Below are 18,669 nucleotides of genomic sequence, written 5' to 3' on the forward strand. Positions count from 1 at the left end.
TTTGATCTCTGGTTCCTCTGACTTTTCTGAATCCAGCTTGAATATCTGGAAGTTCACTGTTCCTGTACTGTTGAAGCCTGGCTTGGAGAATTTTCAGCATAACTTTGCTAGCGTGTGAGATGAGTGCAATTGTGCAGTAGCTTGAGCATTCTTTGGCATTGCTTTTCTTTGGGATTTGAAAGAAACTGACCTTTTCCAGTTCTGTGGCGACTGCTGGGGCCAAATTTGTTGGCATATTGAGTGCAGCACTTTCACAGCATCATCTTTTAAGATTTGCAATACCTCAACTGGAATTCCATCACCTCCACTAGCTTTGTTTATAGTGATGCTTCCTAAGGCCCACTTAACTTCATATTCCAGGATGTCCGACTCTAGGTGAGTCATCACAGCATTGTGATTATCCGAGTCATGAACATTTTTTTTTGTATAGTACTTCTGTGCATTCTTGCCACCTCTTCTTAATATATTCTGCCTCTGTTAGGTCCATACCATTTCTGTTCTTTATTGTCCACATCTTTGCATGAAATTTTCCCTTGGTATCTCTAATTTTCTTGAAGAGATATCTAGTCTTTCCCATTCTATTGTTTTCCTCTATTTCTTTGCATTGATCGCTGAGGAAGGCCTTCTTATCTCTCCTTGCTCTTCTTTGGAACTCTGCATTCAAATGGGTATATCTTTCCTTTTCTCCTTTGCCTTTCACTTCTCTTCTTTTCATAGCTATTTGTGAGGCCTCTTCTGGCAACCATTTTGGTTTTCTTTTTCTTGGGGGTGATCTTGATCACTGTTTCCTGTACAATGTCACAAACCTCCATCCATAGTTCTTCAGGCACTCTGTCTAACAGATCTAATCCCTTGAATCTATTTGTCACTTCCTCTGTATAATCGAAAGAGATTTGATTTAGGTCATAACTGAATGGTCTAGTGGTTTTCCCTACTTTCTTCAATTTAACTCTGAATTTGGCAATAAGGAATTCATGATCTGTGCCACAGTCAGCTCCTGGTCTTGTTTTTGCTGACTGTATAGAGCTTCTCCATCTTTGGCTGCAAAGAATATAACCAAGCTGATTTTGGTATTGACCATCTGGTGATGCCCATATGTAGAGTCTTCTCTTGTGTTGTTGGAAAGGGTGTTTGCTATGACCAGTGCATTCTCTTGTCAAAACCCTGTTAGCCTTTGCCCTGCTTCTTTCTGTACTCCAAGGCCAAATTTTCCTGTTACTTCAGGTATGGAGGAGGAAATGTCAAACCACTCCAGTATTCTTGCCATTAGAATACCATGAACTGTATAAAAAGGCAAAAAAAAAAAAAATGACACTGAAAGATGTGCCTTCCTGATAGGAAGGTGTCCAACAGTCTACTGGGGAAGAGTAGAAGACAATTACTAAAAGCTCCAGAAAGGATAAAGCAGCTGGGTCAAAGCAGAAACAATGCTAGGTTGTAGATGTGTCTGATAATAAAAGTAAAATTCAGTGCTATAAGAACAGGATTTTTTAGGAACCTGGAATGTTAGGTTCATGAATCAAGGTAAATTGGACATAATCAAGCAGGAGATGATAAGAGTAAACATCAACATCTTAGGAATCAGTGAACTAACATGGATGGGAATGGGTGATTTTAATTCAGATGACCATTATATCTACTATTGTGGGCAAGAATTCCTTAGAAGAAATGGAGGAGCCTTCATAATCAACAAACAAATCTGACATACAGTACTTGGATGTAATCTCAAAAACAACAAAATAATCTCTGTTCATTTCCAAGGCAAATCATTCAGTATCACAGTAATCCAGGTCTATGCTCCAACCATGGATGCTGAAGAAACTGAAGTTGATGAGTTCTATGAAGACCTACAAAACTTCCTGGAACTAACACCAAAAAAGATGTCCTATTCATCATAGGGGATTGGAATGGAAAAGTAGGAAGTCAAAAGATACCTGGAATAACAGGGAAGTTTGGCCATGGAATACAAAATGAGACAGGGAAAAGTCTAAGGGAATTCTGCTAAGAGAACACACTGGTCATAGCAAACACCCTTTTTCAACAACATAAGAAATGACTCTACACATGGCCATCACCAAATGCTCAATACCCAAATCAGATCAATTACATTCTCTGTACACAAAGATGGAGAAGCTGTATACAGTCAGTAAACAAAGACCTGGAGCTGACTGTGGCTCAGATTATCAGCTCCTTATAGCAAAATTCAGGCTTACATTAGAGAAAGCAGGGAAAACCACTAGGCCAGTCAGATATGACCTAAATCACATCCCCTATGAATACACAGTGGAGGTGACAAATAGATTCAAGAGATTAGATCTAGTAAACAGAGTGCCTGAAGAACTATGGAAAGAGATTCATAATATTGTATAAGAGGCAGTAAAAAAAATACCATCCCAAATATAAAGAAATGCAAGGAGGCAAAGTGGTTGTCTGAGGAGGCTTTGCAAACAGCTGAGGATATAAGAGAAGCCAAAAGAAAAGGAGAAAGGGAAAGGTAAACCCTACTGAATGCAGAGCTGCAGAGAATAGCAAGGAGTGACAAGAATGCCTTATTTATGAACAAGCAGAGAAATTAAGAAAATAACAGAGAGGGGAAGACTAGAGATCTCTTCAAGAAAATTAGAGATATCAAAGTAACATTTCATCCAAAGATGGGCACAATCAAGGATAGAAACGGTAAAGACCTGATAGAAGAAGATGAGATCAAGAAGAGAGGGCAAGAATACACAGAAGAACTGTACAAAACAGTTGTACAAAAAAGTTGACCTGGATAACCAGGATGGTGTGGTCACTCACCCAGAGCCAGACATTCTGGAGTGTGAAGTGGGCCTTAGGAGGTACTGCTGCCAGCAAAGCTAGTGGAGATGATGGAACTTCCAGCAGAGCTATTTAAAATCCCAAAAGATGATGCTGGTAAAGTTCTGTACTCAGTATGCCAACAAATTTGGAAAACTCATCAGTGGCCACAGAACTGGAGAAGGTCAATCTTCATACCAGTTCCCAAGAAGGGCAATACTAAAGAATGTTCAAACTACCTGACAGTTGCATTCATCTCACATGCTAGTAAGGTTATGCTCAATATCCTTCTAGCTAGGCTTCAGCAGTACATGAAATGAGAACTTCCAGATGTCCAATTTGGGTTTAGAAAAGGCAGAGGAACCAGAGATCAAACTGCCAACATTCGCTGGATCATAGAGAAAGCAAAGGAACTCCAAAAAAATAAAAAAAAATCTGCCTCTGTTTCATTGACTGTGCTAAAGCCCTTGGCTGTGTGGATCATAACAAACTTTGGAAAACTCTTAAAGAGATGGGAATACCGGACCATCTTGCCTGTCTCCTGAGAAACCAGTATGCATATTAAAAAACAACAGTTAGAGCCTTATATGGAACAACTGACTGGTTCACAATTGAGAAAAGAGTATGGGAAGACTGTTTATTGCCACCTGGTTTATTTAACTTACATGCAGGGCACATCATGCAAAATGCTGGGCTGTATGAGTTACAAGGTGGAATCAAGATTGCTGGGAGAAATATCAACCACCTCAGATATGCAATTGATGCCACTTTAATGTCAGGAATTGAATAAGAATTAAGGAGCCTCTTGATGAGGGTGAAAGAGGAGTGAAAAAGCAAGCTTAAAACTCAATATTAAAAAAACTAAGATCATGGCATTCAGTCCCATCCCTTCATGGCAAATAGAATGGGAAAAGGTGGAAGCAGTGATAGATTCCTCTTCTTGGGCTCTAAAATTGCTGCAGATGTTGACTGCAGCCATGAAATTAGAAGATGATTACTTCTTGGCAGGGAAGCTATGACAAACCTAGACAGTGTATTAGAGAGCAAAGACATCACTTTGCTGACAAAGGTCCGTATAGTTGAGGCTATGGTCTTTCCTCATGCGAAGAACTGATTCATTGGAAAAGACCCTGATGCTGGGAAAGATTGAAGGCAGGAGGAGAAGGGGATGACAGAGGATGAGATGATTGGATGGCATCACTGATTCAATGGACATGAACTTGGGCAAACTCTGGGAGATGGTGAGTGGCAGGGAAGCCTGGTGTGATGCAATTCATTGGGTCCCAGAGGGTTGGACATGACTTGGTGACTGAACAACAACTATGCATTTGTGTGTGTGTAAGTATGTGTGTGTGTGTGCGTATAAAGTGAAAGTGTTAGTCACTCAGTAATATAAGGAGTGGATATTTTGAGTTAGATTTACTTAAAGAAATCAAGCTCATTCAAACTAAGGATACAGACCTAAAGATCAAGATAATTCTTTATTCCTTCTCAAAAACTTAATTCTGAAATATAAAATATACTAATATGGAAGTAAATGTTTGAGCTCTTATGATTACTTCAAGGATATAATTTTCCTTTTAATAAGTATTTTGTCATGAGGTAGTTTACCTCACAATTCTAAAATTACTAAGTTTCAATTTAACATTTTTGTTGTGTTGTACATAAAATATTACATGGTATAATATAGATTATCACTAATATAGTTTTTCAAAACATATTCATACCATCATATCTGCAATTTTAAATACCAAGGGTTCTCCCTTTTCAAAATTTTTCATTAGCTTAAACTTTCATTGGTTGTGATTTATTCACTGCCAGCATTATTTTTAACATTGTATAAACTGCAGAACATTTTATGCCTTTTTGTGTAATTTTATAGAATTAACTCATTATCATTCATGAAAATAACATACCACCATTTATAAATGTATAAATAAAATGTGTTTTAATATGCAATTAACAGATTAAATACATTAAAATAGGTACCTAAATTGTTTTCCTCGGGGGGTTATCAGTTAAAATACTAATTATACTCATTCCTACTTTAAATAAAGCACTTTTTGGTGTGAAAGGGGAGGATATTTCATGACCTGAGGTTTGGCAATGTTCCAGGCACTATAATACCTGCTTTACATTCATTATTTACTTATCAAAACAACCTTATATTTTAGGTACTATTTGTCCCCAATTTATAATTGGAAAAAGACAGCTTCAGAGATGTTAACTAACTTTCCCCAAGTTACACAGTTTTGATAGTCAAGAAATGCTGAGGATTGATTTGCAGTTTTGAAATTAAGATTTCAGGAGAGAGAATATCATTATTGATTCTCAGGAAATAGTGGTACCTGTTGGCAAAGTATAATATTTCAACCAAATTTTATTAATCATTATACATATAGAGACAACAAAAGGACTTATAAGTGTACATTCATGAGATGTTCAAGGCCAAAAGAAAAATTATCATAGTATAGGTATTATGGGATTATGGCATAAAGGAGATTCTATATTTAGGGAACTCCCAAGTAGTTATAAATGGCCTGAAATATATCTCTAAATACCAAAATTCCAAGCAGTCTTAAGGTAGATAATCTACTCAACTCCTTCCTTCTTTGCCAAAGTTTTCATTTATATCAGATACCTGTATCTTTGTGTTTCTTTGGGGTAGAGTCTCTTACTTAATGATGGAAGAAGGTGATAAAACAGTATTCACATTAGAGAAGTTTACTGTATCTAGCAAAAAAGTAGAGGAGAATTAGTGGAAAGTTGTTTCTATTCCAGACAAACAGTCCAGTGACCAAATAAAAAGAGCGAATTTATTCAGGATCATACTCATTTACAAAACCAAACTAGTAAAGTTTAATTTGTTCATTGAATTTTCATCTTTTATCTAGATAATAAAGATATATGGTCCAGAACACAGTGTTAAAAGTAATAAATAGTGGTTTTCATGTATTAGGACATGTTTAGGGCCTGAAGGGAACCTATTTTATTATTTTGAAAATATCCAAGAATATTATACTAAAATCAACAGTGTAGATGTAAATAAGGATTGGATTTCCCAATAAAAACAGCACCCAAGGGAACATAGTAAAAGATCTACACACTCTAACCAGAATCCAAAGCAAAGGTGATTTTATTGTTTCTTATTTTAAGTCGTTATAATTAGCATAAGTATTTAGGAAGGGTGGGCTTCCCTGCTGGCTCATGGTAAAAAATTCCACCTGCAATGCAGGCAACCTGGGTTCTGTCCCTGGGTTAGGAAGATCGTGGATGAGGGCACGACAACCCACTCCTGTATTCTTGCCTGGAGAATCCCATGGACAGAAGTCATAAAGAATCAGACATGACTGAGGCGACTGAACACACATGCATGCACAGTTAGGAAGGATATCTACTGTACTAGGCCTTTAGTAATAAGGGATTTAGCTGAAGCCCACCAAGATCACTTTATACAGCCTGTATTCTGACATACACACATGGACAATGACTAACAGAGAAAGAAACACCCTTATCCATAAACAGACTAGAAAGTCATTTATCTTGCATAATGTAAAACTCAGTGCAAATATTTTAACACTCAAAAGCCCATTCACAAACCTGCCACCAGGTCTGGAAAGTCAGTATTTCAGAAATGTTTTTGTTGTTGTTGTTCCTTTTCTGTGTCCTTTTTGCAAAAGCAAACTCTGTTGAGAAGCATAACATGTATAGATAGCTTCATATTCCATACTTTGTGTAGGTTAGTCAAGCAAATCTCTTCTAAGTAGAGACCCTAGCAGTTTCAGGACAATTAACAGGAAAGGGAGACTTTCAGGAATGGAAAGAGTATGGGTGTCCACACATAATTTTGCCTTGGGCCAATCATGCTGACCACTTAAGAGAAAAAGTATTGGAGTAAAAGAATTCTTAGATATCTTTCTGTGCATGAGTTTTTACTGATGAGCCATGCAGGAATTTCAGAAAGTTCTGGATTCTCTGAAAGTATTTATAAAATTTTTGTGAGCAAACATACATGCACTTTTGTGGGGAGAAAGTCCATATTTTAATCTGATACTTGGATGAGACTGGGGCCACCTTGGACTACCTGCTCTCAGGAAGTGCAACCTGGCAGGAAAAGCTTAGTGAGTTGAGAGTTTTCAGATAGTAATCCCCCAAAATGGTTACAAGCCACTAAACCATCCAATCTCCTCATTGCACAGGTGAAGAAATTAAAGCCAAGATAGTTAATACAGTATAATACATCCAATACCATATAATCAGGATGGGTTCTGTGGAAATTGAGTCTAATGAGAAATAAATATCTTTTAATCTCTGTCTTCCTCGATGTTATCTTTGTGAGGGTCACTGTGGGTGGAAAAGGGGATGCTCAGTGTGTTGAATTCAGGTTTATGCTGGTACTTTCAGATATGAGTAATGGCAGAAGAGGAGAGATGGCAAAAAGGGAAAGGAATTTTTGAATAAAGCACAGAGAATATGGTATTCTGTGTGAAAATGTTAGCTTAGTAAGATGTAAATGACGTAGTAGTGAAAAGCTGGTCCCCTCACCACTATGTGGGGAGAAGGTGAATCTCTGGTCCCCTGTCCCAAAAGACCATGCTCCCTCTCAAGTAATTAATAGAATACTCAATAGATGAATTCAAAGTCATTTCCCCCTTTTTGGAGCCTCCACATGTGTCTCATTGTTATTTCTTTCCTCTACCTTCCATATGCCTTGACTAAGGAAAAGAAGCATAGACACTTGAACTCTCAGGGATTATCATCTCAATTATCATCTCAATTATTATCTTGATCAAATCATCCTCTGCCCTACCCTACATGTTTTATTCAGGACACTTTCATATGTAAGGGACAGAAACCCAATTAAACTGGATTTTTTAAAAATGTGTTAGCTTATGTACCTGAAATTTCCAGGACTTCAAGCATTGCTGTACTTAGGTTCTCAGACTATCAAAGCAGAGATATTTTTTTGTCATATCTTAACTCTTATTTCCTCTGATTTGGCTTAATTCTTAGGTAGGCCATCCACAAGTCGTGATATGCTGTATTCATAATAGTCCTGGAAGATAAGTAGATCACATATTATTATTTGTTGTTTAGTTGCTAAGTCATGTCTGATTCTTTTTGTGACCCCATGGACTGCAGCCCACCAGACTCCTCTATCCACGGGATTCTTCAGGCAAGAATACTCGAGTGGATTGCCATTTCCTTCTCCAGAGGATCCTCCTGATCCAGGGACTGAACTTGTGGCTCCTGCATTGGCAGGTGGATTTTGTACCACTGAGCCTCCAGGAAAGCCCTGCTATTATTATACTCTCTTATACATGTGGAAAATGAACCACAGATGATTTAAATACCTAAGAGAATTGCTCAAAGTCACAAAGCTAGTTAAATATGGGACTGTATCAAACACTTCACATCATTTTAGACCTACATTTTACTTCAGTTGTTGCTTAAGTAACTAAATGTAGACAGACATAACCTGACAGCATCATGTAACAAGGAAACCATATATAGCTCTCATTTTGGCCCAGGATTTCTCTGTATAGCATGAGATGCCTACTGCAATCTTGAAACTCTGACTGAGCTTCATAAAAGGCTCATCATTGCAGATCCAACAGCATCTTAAACAGAAATGGCTCTGATAAGGTAGGTTTTTAAGAGAAAAAATCCTTTGCCTTACTCTATATCCAAAAATGTAATCAATCACTTAGAGAACAGGAGCAATGTGGCTAAGCAGCATCATATGAAGAAAAGAGTGAGGAATTTCAGCTGACACTTAGCACAGGATCAGTGGACAGTGAGCAATAATCATCATCAATAGCAAAAAATAAATTCCATCTTAGGCTGAATTAATGGAAATAAACTATCTAGAATGATGGAGATGATACATTCTACACTGAGTTAGTCAACTTTAACTACTCACTGTTTATAAAGTTCAGGTGGCCACTATTTAAGAAGAGACTACAATAAGAAGAGAACCTCTATCAAAAATAAAACGGTACCAGCTAAGAAAGAACTAAGGAAGTTTAGTGTGCAGAATCTGGGAATTTGGAATGGAACACATGCCCTCTATCATTAAATAAGTCAATGGCTGTTATACAAAATAATAACAATATCTTATTCAGAAACATTATACATCAGCTACCAATAAGCAGATTGATTAACACAATTCTAAAGGGAGATCAGGAAACCATAAATGCAAATTTCCAAGAGACAAATGCTTCCTTAATGTTAGAACAAGAAACAGTTATTTATGTCAAAATTTAAAAAGACAGGCTAGGCAAGCATATGAGTTTCTTGTCCCCCAGAAGTTATGAAAGTAGAAGCTGGAATATTCATAATGGGAATTGCTGTGCAGTGAATTGAAGCCTCTACAAAATTCATATGTTGAAGTCATAATCCCCAATGTGATTATATTTGGAGATGAGGCTGGCCTGTGATGGGGATGTTAAAAGGTAAATGAAGTTAAAAAGATGGGCCCTTAATCCAATGGAGCTGGTGACATTATAAAAAGAGGAAGCGATACCAGAATACCTTCTCCCTTTCTCTCTGTTTCTCTCTGTCTCTGTCTCTCTCCCTTTCTGAAGACAAAGTGAGAATGCAACTATCTACAAACCAGGAAGAAAGGTCTCACCAGAAACTGAATCCTAAATCCTGCCAGAATCTGGATCTGGTACTTTCCAGGCTTCAGAACTATGAGAAAATAAATTTCTTCTTCTTTTTTTTTTTTTAATACCCAGTCTATTCTGTTATATCGGCCTAAGCCTACTAAAGCAGAGATGCTGCAGAAGACTTTAAGCAAATGAAGAAAACTTATACTATACCAAAGATTCTAAAATCTTCGAAAAAGCCCTACTATCATTTTTTTTTGTCGGGTGGGGGGGCGGAATCTGGAAATGCAGGAATCATGGTAAAAAAAAAAACACAAAGAGTTCCATGTTAAAATGTTTTATATATAAAATTCCTATGTAAAAGTAATTTAAATTAATAATTTGAAAGCTTTAAAAACATTTGGAAAAATTGTTGAGTTCACTAATCATTTTGATCCTTCCCAAACTTGAGGAACGATGATCACATAGTATGATAATTAAAAGCAAAATCTCTAGAGTTCCACCTGTAATCTTAGACAAACAGTTTAACTTCCCAGTGTCTGAATGCCCTCATTTGTACAATGTGGATAATAATAGAGACTACTGTATGGGAATATTGTGAGGCATATATAAGTTAATAAATTTATTACTGTTCATAGAACCCCATGAACAGTATGAAAAGTTAATATAACAAAAGTACTAAGTAAGCATTAAATTTATGTGAGCTATTATTATTATTACAATTATCAATAATATTATTATAAGAAGTCATGATGAGAGTTTGTAATAAGTTCCAAGCCCACTCTCAGAGTATGGCTACAAACTTTCTCATTTTTCAGGTATCCAACAATAGCATAATAATTTCTTGCCATTTGAGGGTGAAAGAAGAGGGTGGAAAAGCTAACTTAAAATTCAGCACCGAAAATCTAAGATCATAGCATCCAGTCCCATCACTTCATGGCAAATAAAAGGGGAAAAAATGGGAGCAGTGACATATTTTATTTTCCTGGGCTCTAACATCACTGTAGACAGTGACTGCGGCCATAAAATTAAAAGATGTTTGCTCCTTGGACGAAAAGCTGTGACAAACCTAGCATGTATACGAGCTAAGTTACTTTAGTTGTATCCAAATCTTTGTGACCCTGTGAACTGTAGCCCCCCAGATTCCTCTATCCATGGCAAGAATACTGGAGAGGGTCGCCATGACTTCCTCCAAGGGATCTTCCCAATCCAGGGATCTAACCCACATCTCATTATATCTCTTGCATTGACAGTCAGATTCTTTATCACTAGCGCCACTTGGGAAACTCCATGACAAACCAAGACAACATATAAAAAAGAGACTTGTGATGGGTCTGTTAAGATTTTCTATTTCTTCCTGGAGGAATCAACCTGCCTGACTTCAGGCTATACTATAAAGATACAGTCATCGAGACAGTATGGTACTGGCACAAAGAAATATAGATCAATGAAACAAAATACAAAGCCTAGAGTTAAATCCATGCACCCATGGACACCTTATCCTTGAAAAAGGAGGCAAGGATATACAATGGAGAAAAGACAATCTCTTTAACAAGTGGTGCTGGGAAAACTGCTCAACCACTTGTAAAAGAATGAAACTAGAACACTTTTAAATACCATATGCAAAAATAAACTCAAAATGGATTAAAGATGTAAATGTAAGATCATAAAGTATAAAATTCCTAGAGAAAAGCATAGGCAAAACACTCTCTGACATAAATCACAGCAGGATCCTCTATGACCCACCTCCCAGAGTAATGGAAATAAAAGCAAAAATAAACAAATGGGACCTGATTAATCTTAAAAACTTTTGCACAACGAAGGAAACTATAAGTAAGGTGAAAAGACAGCCTGCAGAATGGGAGAAAATAATAGCAAACAAAGAAACTGACAAAGGATTAATCTCAAAAATATACAAGAAGCACATGCAGCTCAATACCAAAAAAATAAATGACCCAATCAAAAAATGGGCCAAAGAACTAAATGGGCATTTCTCCAAAGAAGACATACAGATGGCTAACAAACACATGAGAAGATGCTCAACATCGCTCATTATCAGAGAAATGCAAATCAAAATCACAATGAAGTAACATCTCATGCCAGTCAGAATGGCTGCTATCAAAAAATCTACAAACAATAAATGCTGGAGAGGGTGTGGAGAAAAGGGAACCCTCTTACAGTGTTGGTGGGAATGCAAACTGCAAGGAGATCCAACCAGTCCATCCTAAAGGAAATCAGTCTTGGGTGTTCATTGGAAGGACTGATGTTGAAGCTGAAACTCCAACATTTTGGCCACCTGATGCGAAGAGCTGACTCATTTGAAAAGACCCTGATGTTGGGAAAGATTGAAGGCAGGAGGAGAAAGGGATGTCAGAGGATGAGATGGTTAGATGGCATTGCTGACTCAATGGACATGAGTTTGGGTAAACTCTGGGAGTTAGTGGTGGTCAGGGAGGCCTAGCGTGCTGTGGTTCATGGGGTCACAAAGAGTCAGACACGATTGAGTGACTGAATTGAACTGAGCAGCCACTATGGAGAACAGTGTGGAGATTCCTTAAAAAATGGGAAATAGAACTTCCATGCATCCCAGCAGTCCCACGGCTGGGTATACACACCGAGGAAACCAGAATTGAAAGAAGCACGTGTACCCCAATGTTCATCGCAGCACTGTTTACAATAGTTAGGACATGGAAGCAACCTAGATGTCCATCAGTAGACGAATGAATAAGAAAGCTGTGGTACATATACACAATGGAATATTACTCAGCTATTAAAAAGAATGCATTTTAATCAGTTCCAATGAGGTGGATGAAACTCTAGCCTATTATACAGAGTGAAGCAAGTCAGAAAGAAAAACACCAATACAGTATATTAATGATTTAGAAAGATGGTAACGATGACCATATATGCAAAGCAGCAAAAGAGACACAGATATAAAGAACAGGTTTTTGGGGAAAAGGCAAGGGCAGGATGATTTGAGAGAATAGCATTGAAACATGTGTATTACCATATGTGAAACAGATGACCAGTTCAAGTTCAATGCATGAAACAGGGCACTCAAAGCCCATGCACTGGGACAACCCTGAGGGATGGGATGGGGAGGGAGGTGGGAGGAGGTTCAGGATGGAGGACACATGCACACCCATGGCTGATTAATGTCAGTGTATGGCATAAACCACTACAATATTGTAAAATAAATAGCCTCCAATTAAAATAAATAAATAAATAATAATAATAAAAAGCAGAGACTTCCCTTTGCTGACAAAGGTGTGTATAGTCAAAGCTATAGTTTTTTCTGCAGTCATGTACAGATGTGAGAACTGGACCATAAAGAAGGCTGAGTGCCTAAGAATTGATGTTTTCAAACCGTGGTGTTGGAGAAGACTCTCGAGAGTCCCTTGGACAGCTAGAAGATCAAACCAGTCAATCCTAAAGGAAATCAAACTTAAATATTCATTGGAAGGACTGATGCTGAAGCTGAAGTTCCAATACTTTCGCCGCCTGATACAAAGAGCTGACTCATTGAAAATGACTCTGATTCAGAAATGATTGAAGGCAAAATGAGAAGGGGGCAGCAGAGTATGAAATGGTTACATTGCAGTCCATGGGGTTGCAAAGAGCTACACATGACTTAGCGACTGAACAAAAACAACAACAGAGGTCTCATCATCTCCCTACTGACAAGGACAGGGCTTGTATTTCAGTAGCTCAGAACTGTGAAGGAACTACAGAAAAAAGAAAGAAACTTATAAGTCTAATATTAGATGTATACTTATTTAAGAAAATTTACCTGACTTCACTTCCTTTCATATTTGTATAGCTTTACTGATGTGTTATGTGTTAGAAAAGGACTGAAAAATTAATTTCTCCAAACCATTGCCCAATCCCTATCCTCCATTCTCCTCTATCCCACAAATTGGAATTCCATCTCTTAAGTTGGGAATTGGCAAGGTATGACTTGCAGGTAATATCTAATGTTTATATGCCATTAACTTCATATTTATTTGCAGAGTGGTACACTATCACTATAATCAAATTTAGGACATTTTAGAACATTACTGGAATGCCAGAAGGAAACCATTAGCAGTCACTCTCCATTCCCTCCACCCCTCCAGCCCGAAACCATCAATAATATGCTTTCTGTCTATATAGATCTGTCTGTCCTGAACCTTCTATATAAATGGAATCATAAAATATCTGGCATTCTGTGACTAGCCTTTTTCAATTTGCATAATATTTTCAAGATTCATTCATGTTGTAATGTGCATCACCACTCTAATATTTGTTTAATGCCAAGCAATACTTCATTGTTTGGATATACCACACCTTGTTTATCATTCATCAGTTGATAGAAATTTGGATTGTTTTGAATTTTGAACTATCATGAAAAAAGTTTCTAAGAACTTCTTTTGTGTAAATTTTTGTATGAGTGGATTTTTTTTATTTCTTTTGAGTAAATATGTAGGGATACAGTTACTAGACCCTATGGCAACTCCATTTTAACATTTTGAGTAATGAACAGACTATTTTCCAAACTAGATACACTATTTTGCAATCCCACCAGCAATATATAAGGGTTCTAATTATTACTGCATATCCTTGTAAACATGTTACTTTCTGTATTCTTTTGTTGTTGTTGTTCATGTATGTTTGTTTTTTAAATTTTATTTTAATTATAGCCATTCTAATTGATATGAGTGGGCTTCCCTTGTGGCTCAGGGGTAAATAATCCAATGCCATTGCGGGAAACATAGGTTCGATCCCTGGGTTCAGAAGATTCCTTGGAGAAGGAAATGGCATCCCACTCCAGGATTCTTGCCTGGGGAATCTCATGGACTGAGGAGTCTGGCAAAGTCTGACACAGCTGTGTGACTGAGCTCACATTCATACTAGTACCACATGATCTTGATTACCATTCCCCTGTATTAAGTTTTGAAATAGAAAATTGAGACTTCTCTAAATTTATTTTCATTTTTTCATTTTCAAGATCAGGAATGCACTTCCATTATTGAGGTCATCTTTAATTTCTTTCAATGATGTTTTGTAGTTTTCAATGTACAGGTTTTCCACTTCATTTATTTATTCATTTTTATATTATTGTAACATATAGCAAGTTATGTTATTATATAATATATGAAATATTTCATAGTATTATAAAATGAAATTCTATTATTAATTTCATCTTCAGGTTGTTTATTCCTAGGTTATGGAAACATAATTGATTTTTGTGTGTTGATCTTATATACTGTAACCTTGCTTTTTAGTTTTAGCTTTAGACAATTAGCTCTAATATTAATTCTTATATATTTTAATAGATTCCTTAAGGTTTTCTTTACAGAAGGTTATGTCATCTCTGAATATAGATAATTTCCTCCTTTCTGATTTAAATGAGTTGTACTTCTTATCTATTTGCCCAGGTTAGTACTATGTTGAATAGAAGTGGTGAGAATGAATATCTATTTTGTTCCAAATATCAGGGGAGAAACACTCAGTTTCACACTTTCACCTTGAATATGGTTTGGATAGATGACAGAGGTCCTTAAACATGTTGAGGAAATTCCTTTCTCAAATTCTTTACTTTGTTGAGCAATTTTTATAATGGTAATGTATTGGATTTCATCAAATGATTCTTCTATATCTATTGAAATAATTATATATTTTCTTTTTAATTAATGAGGTATATAACACTAATTTTTGGATGTTCAAACAAACCTTTCATTCCTGGTATAAGCATTATTTTTAATGATATGTAATATATTTTACATATTACTGGATTCATTTAGTGTTTTGTTGAAGAATTTTGCATTTATATTTGTAAGGGATATTAGTGTTTTGTCTTCATTTCTTGTGATATCTTTTCTGACTTTACTTGTAAGGTACTACTGACCTCATAGAATGAGTAGGGCATGGAATGATTTTTCCTCTTCTGTTTTATTGGAAGACTTTGAGAAGGATTAATACTGATTCTTCTTTAACTGTTTGGTAGACTTCATAAGGGAAGCCAATTAGTCCTGAGATTTTCTTTTAGGAAAGTTTTTATTATTTATTATATTTGTTATATACATCTGTTCAGATTTTCTATGTCATCAAAAATCAATATAGTAGTTTGTTTCTTTCTAAGAATGTGTCTATTTTGTCTGTTATTAAATGTGTTGGTATCCTAATGTGTGTATAGAGAGAACATATTGCAACATAATAAAAACTTTTCATGAAAAACCCCACAGCCAACATTATACTCAATGGTGAAAAGCTGAAAGGCTTCCCACTAAAACCTAGAGTTAGACAAGGATGCCCACTCTCACCACTTCTATTCAGTGTCATATTGAATGTCGTAGCCACAACAGTCAGACACAAAAACGAAATAAAACGTATCCAAATTGGAAGAGAAGAAGTGAAACTGTCATTATATGCAGATGACGATGATACTACACATGGAAAACCCTAAAGACTATGAAAAAAATCTACTGAAACTGATAAACAAGGTTATCAAGGTAGAAGGATATATGACTAATATATAGAAATCTGTTGCATTTCTGTACATGAAAATGAGATATCAGAAAGGGAAAACTAAAGGAAAATTCAGAATTTTTTATTTATTTATTTTTTATTATTATTATTTTTTTTCCAGTGGGTTTTGTCATACATTGATATGAATCAGCCATGGATTTACATGTATTCCCAATCCCGATCCCCCCTCCCACCTCCCTCTCCACCCGATTCCTCTGGGTCTTCCCAGTGCACCAGGCCGGAGCACTTGTCTCGTGCATCCCACCTGGGCTGGTGATCTGTTTCACCATAGATAGCATACATGCTGTTCTTTTGAAATATCCCACCCTCACATTCTCCCACAAAGTTCAAAGGTCTGTTCTGTATTTCTGTGTCTCTTTTTCTGTTTTGCATATAGGGTTATTGTTATCACCTTTCTAAATTCCATATATATGTGTCAGTATGCTGTAATGTTCTTTATCTTTCTGGCTTACTTCACTCTGTATAAGGGGCTCCAGCTTCATCCATCTCATTAGGACTGGTTCAAATGAATTCTTTTTAATGGCTGAGTAATATTCCATGGTGTATATGTATCACAGCTTCCTTATCCATTCATCTGCTGATGGGCATCTAGGTTGCTTCCATGTCCTGGCTATTATAAACAGTGCTGTGATGAACATTGGGGTGCACGTGTCTCTTTCAGATCTGGTTTCCTCAGTGTGTATGCCCAGAAGTGGTATTGCTGGGTCACATGGCAGTTCTATTTCCAGTTTTTTAAGAAATCTCCACACTGTTTTCAAGACAGCCCTCAGATTGGGAGAAAATAATAACAAATGAAGAAACAGACAAAGGATTAATCTCAAAAATATACAAGCAACTCCTGCAGCTCAATTCCAGAAAAATAAATGACCCAATCAAAAAATGGGCCAAAGAACTAAATGGGCATTTCTCCAAAGAAGACATACAGATGGCTAACAAACACATGAGAAGATGCTCAACATCACTCATTATTAGAGAAATGCAAATCAAAACCACAATGAGGTACCATTACACGCCAGTCAGGATGGCTGCTATCCAAAAGTCTACAAGCAATAAATGCTGGAGAGGGTGTGGAGAAAAGGAAAATTCAGAATTTTATTTTTCTTAATTAATATATCTTAATTGGAGGATAATTACTTTATAATATTGTCATGGTTTTTGCCACACATCGACGTGGTTTTCTTGATATGGATGCCCAGCAGTGGGATCTCTGGGTCGTATAATAGTTCTATGCCCAGTTTTTTAAGGAATCTCCACACTGTTCTTCATAGTGGCTGTATCAGTTTGCATTTCCACTAACAGTGTAAGAGGGTTCCCTTTTCTCTGCATCCTCTCCAGGATTTATGGTTTGTAGACTTTTTGATGATGGCCATTCTGACTAGTGTGAGATAATATCTCATAGTAGTTTTCAGTTGAATTTCTCCAATAATGAGCAATGTTGAGCATTTGTGTGTGTGTTTATTAACTATCTGCATGCCTTCTTTGAAGAAATGTCTATTTAAGTCTTCTGCCCACTTATTGATTGGGTTGTTTATTTTTCTGGTATTGAGTTGCATGAGCTGCTTGTATATTTTGGAGATTAATTCTTTGTCAGTTTTTTCATTTGCTATTATTTGCTCCTATTCTGAAGGCTGTCTTTTCACTTTGCTTATACTTTCCCTTCATTGTGAAAAAGCTTTTAAGTTTAATTAGGTTCCATTTGTTTATTTTTGTTTTTATTTCTATTACTCTGAGATGAGTCATAGAGGATCTTGCTGTGATTTGTGTCAGAGAGTGTTTTGTTTATGTTTTCCTCTAAGAGCTTTAGAATTTCTCATCTTACTTTTAGATCTTTAATCTATTTTGAGTTTATTTTTGTGTATGGTGTTTGAAAGTGTTCTAGTTTCATTCTTTTACAGGTGGTTGACCAGTTTTCCCAGCACCACTTGTTAAAGAGACTGACTTTTCTTCATTGTATATTTTTGCCTGCTTTGTCCCAGATAAGAAGTCCATAGGCACGTTGATTTTTCCCTGGACTTTGTTTTGTTCCACTGGTCTATATTTCTTTCTTTGTGCCAGTATTATACTGGCTTGATGACTGTAGCTATGTAGTATGGTCTGAAGGTAGGAAGGGTTATTCTTCCAGTTCCATTATTCTTTCTTGAGATGCTTTGGCTATTTCAAGGCTTTTGTGTGCTTCCATACAAATTGTGAGATTATTTGTTTTAGCTCTGTGAAGAATACAATTGGTAGTTTGATAGGGAGTGCATTGTATCTATAGATTGCTTTGGGTAGTATACTCGTTTTCACTATATTGATTCTTCCAATCAATGAACATTGTATATTTCTCCATCTATTTGTGTCATGTTTGATTGCTTTCATCAGTGTTTCATAGTTTTATATATACAGATATTTTGTTTATTTAGGCAACTTTATTCCTAAGTATTTTATTCCTTTCATTGCAATGGTGAATGGGATTGATTCCTTAATTTATCTTTCTGATTTTTTATTGTTAGTTTATAGAAATGCAAGGGATTTATGCACATTAATTTTATATCCTGCAACTTTACTATATTCGTCAATTAGCTCTAGTAATTCTCTGGTGGTGTCTTTAGGGTTTTCTGTGTAGAAAATCATATCATCTGCAAAAAGTGAGAGTTTTACTTCTTTTCTATCTGGATTCCTTTTATTTCTTTTTCTTCTCTGATTGTTGTGGCTGGGAGTTCCAAGACTAAGTTGAATAGTAGTGGTGAGAGTG

The sequence above is a fragment of the Dama dama genome, chromosome X (genome assembly GCF_033118175.1).
Source record: "Dama dama isolate Ldn47 chromosome X, ASM3311817v1, whole genome shotgun sequence".
In the NCBI taxonomy this organism is placed as follows: Eukaryota; Metazoa; Chordata; class Mammalia; order Artiodactyla; family Cervidae; genus Dama; species Dama dama.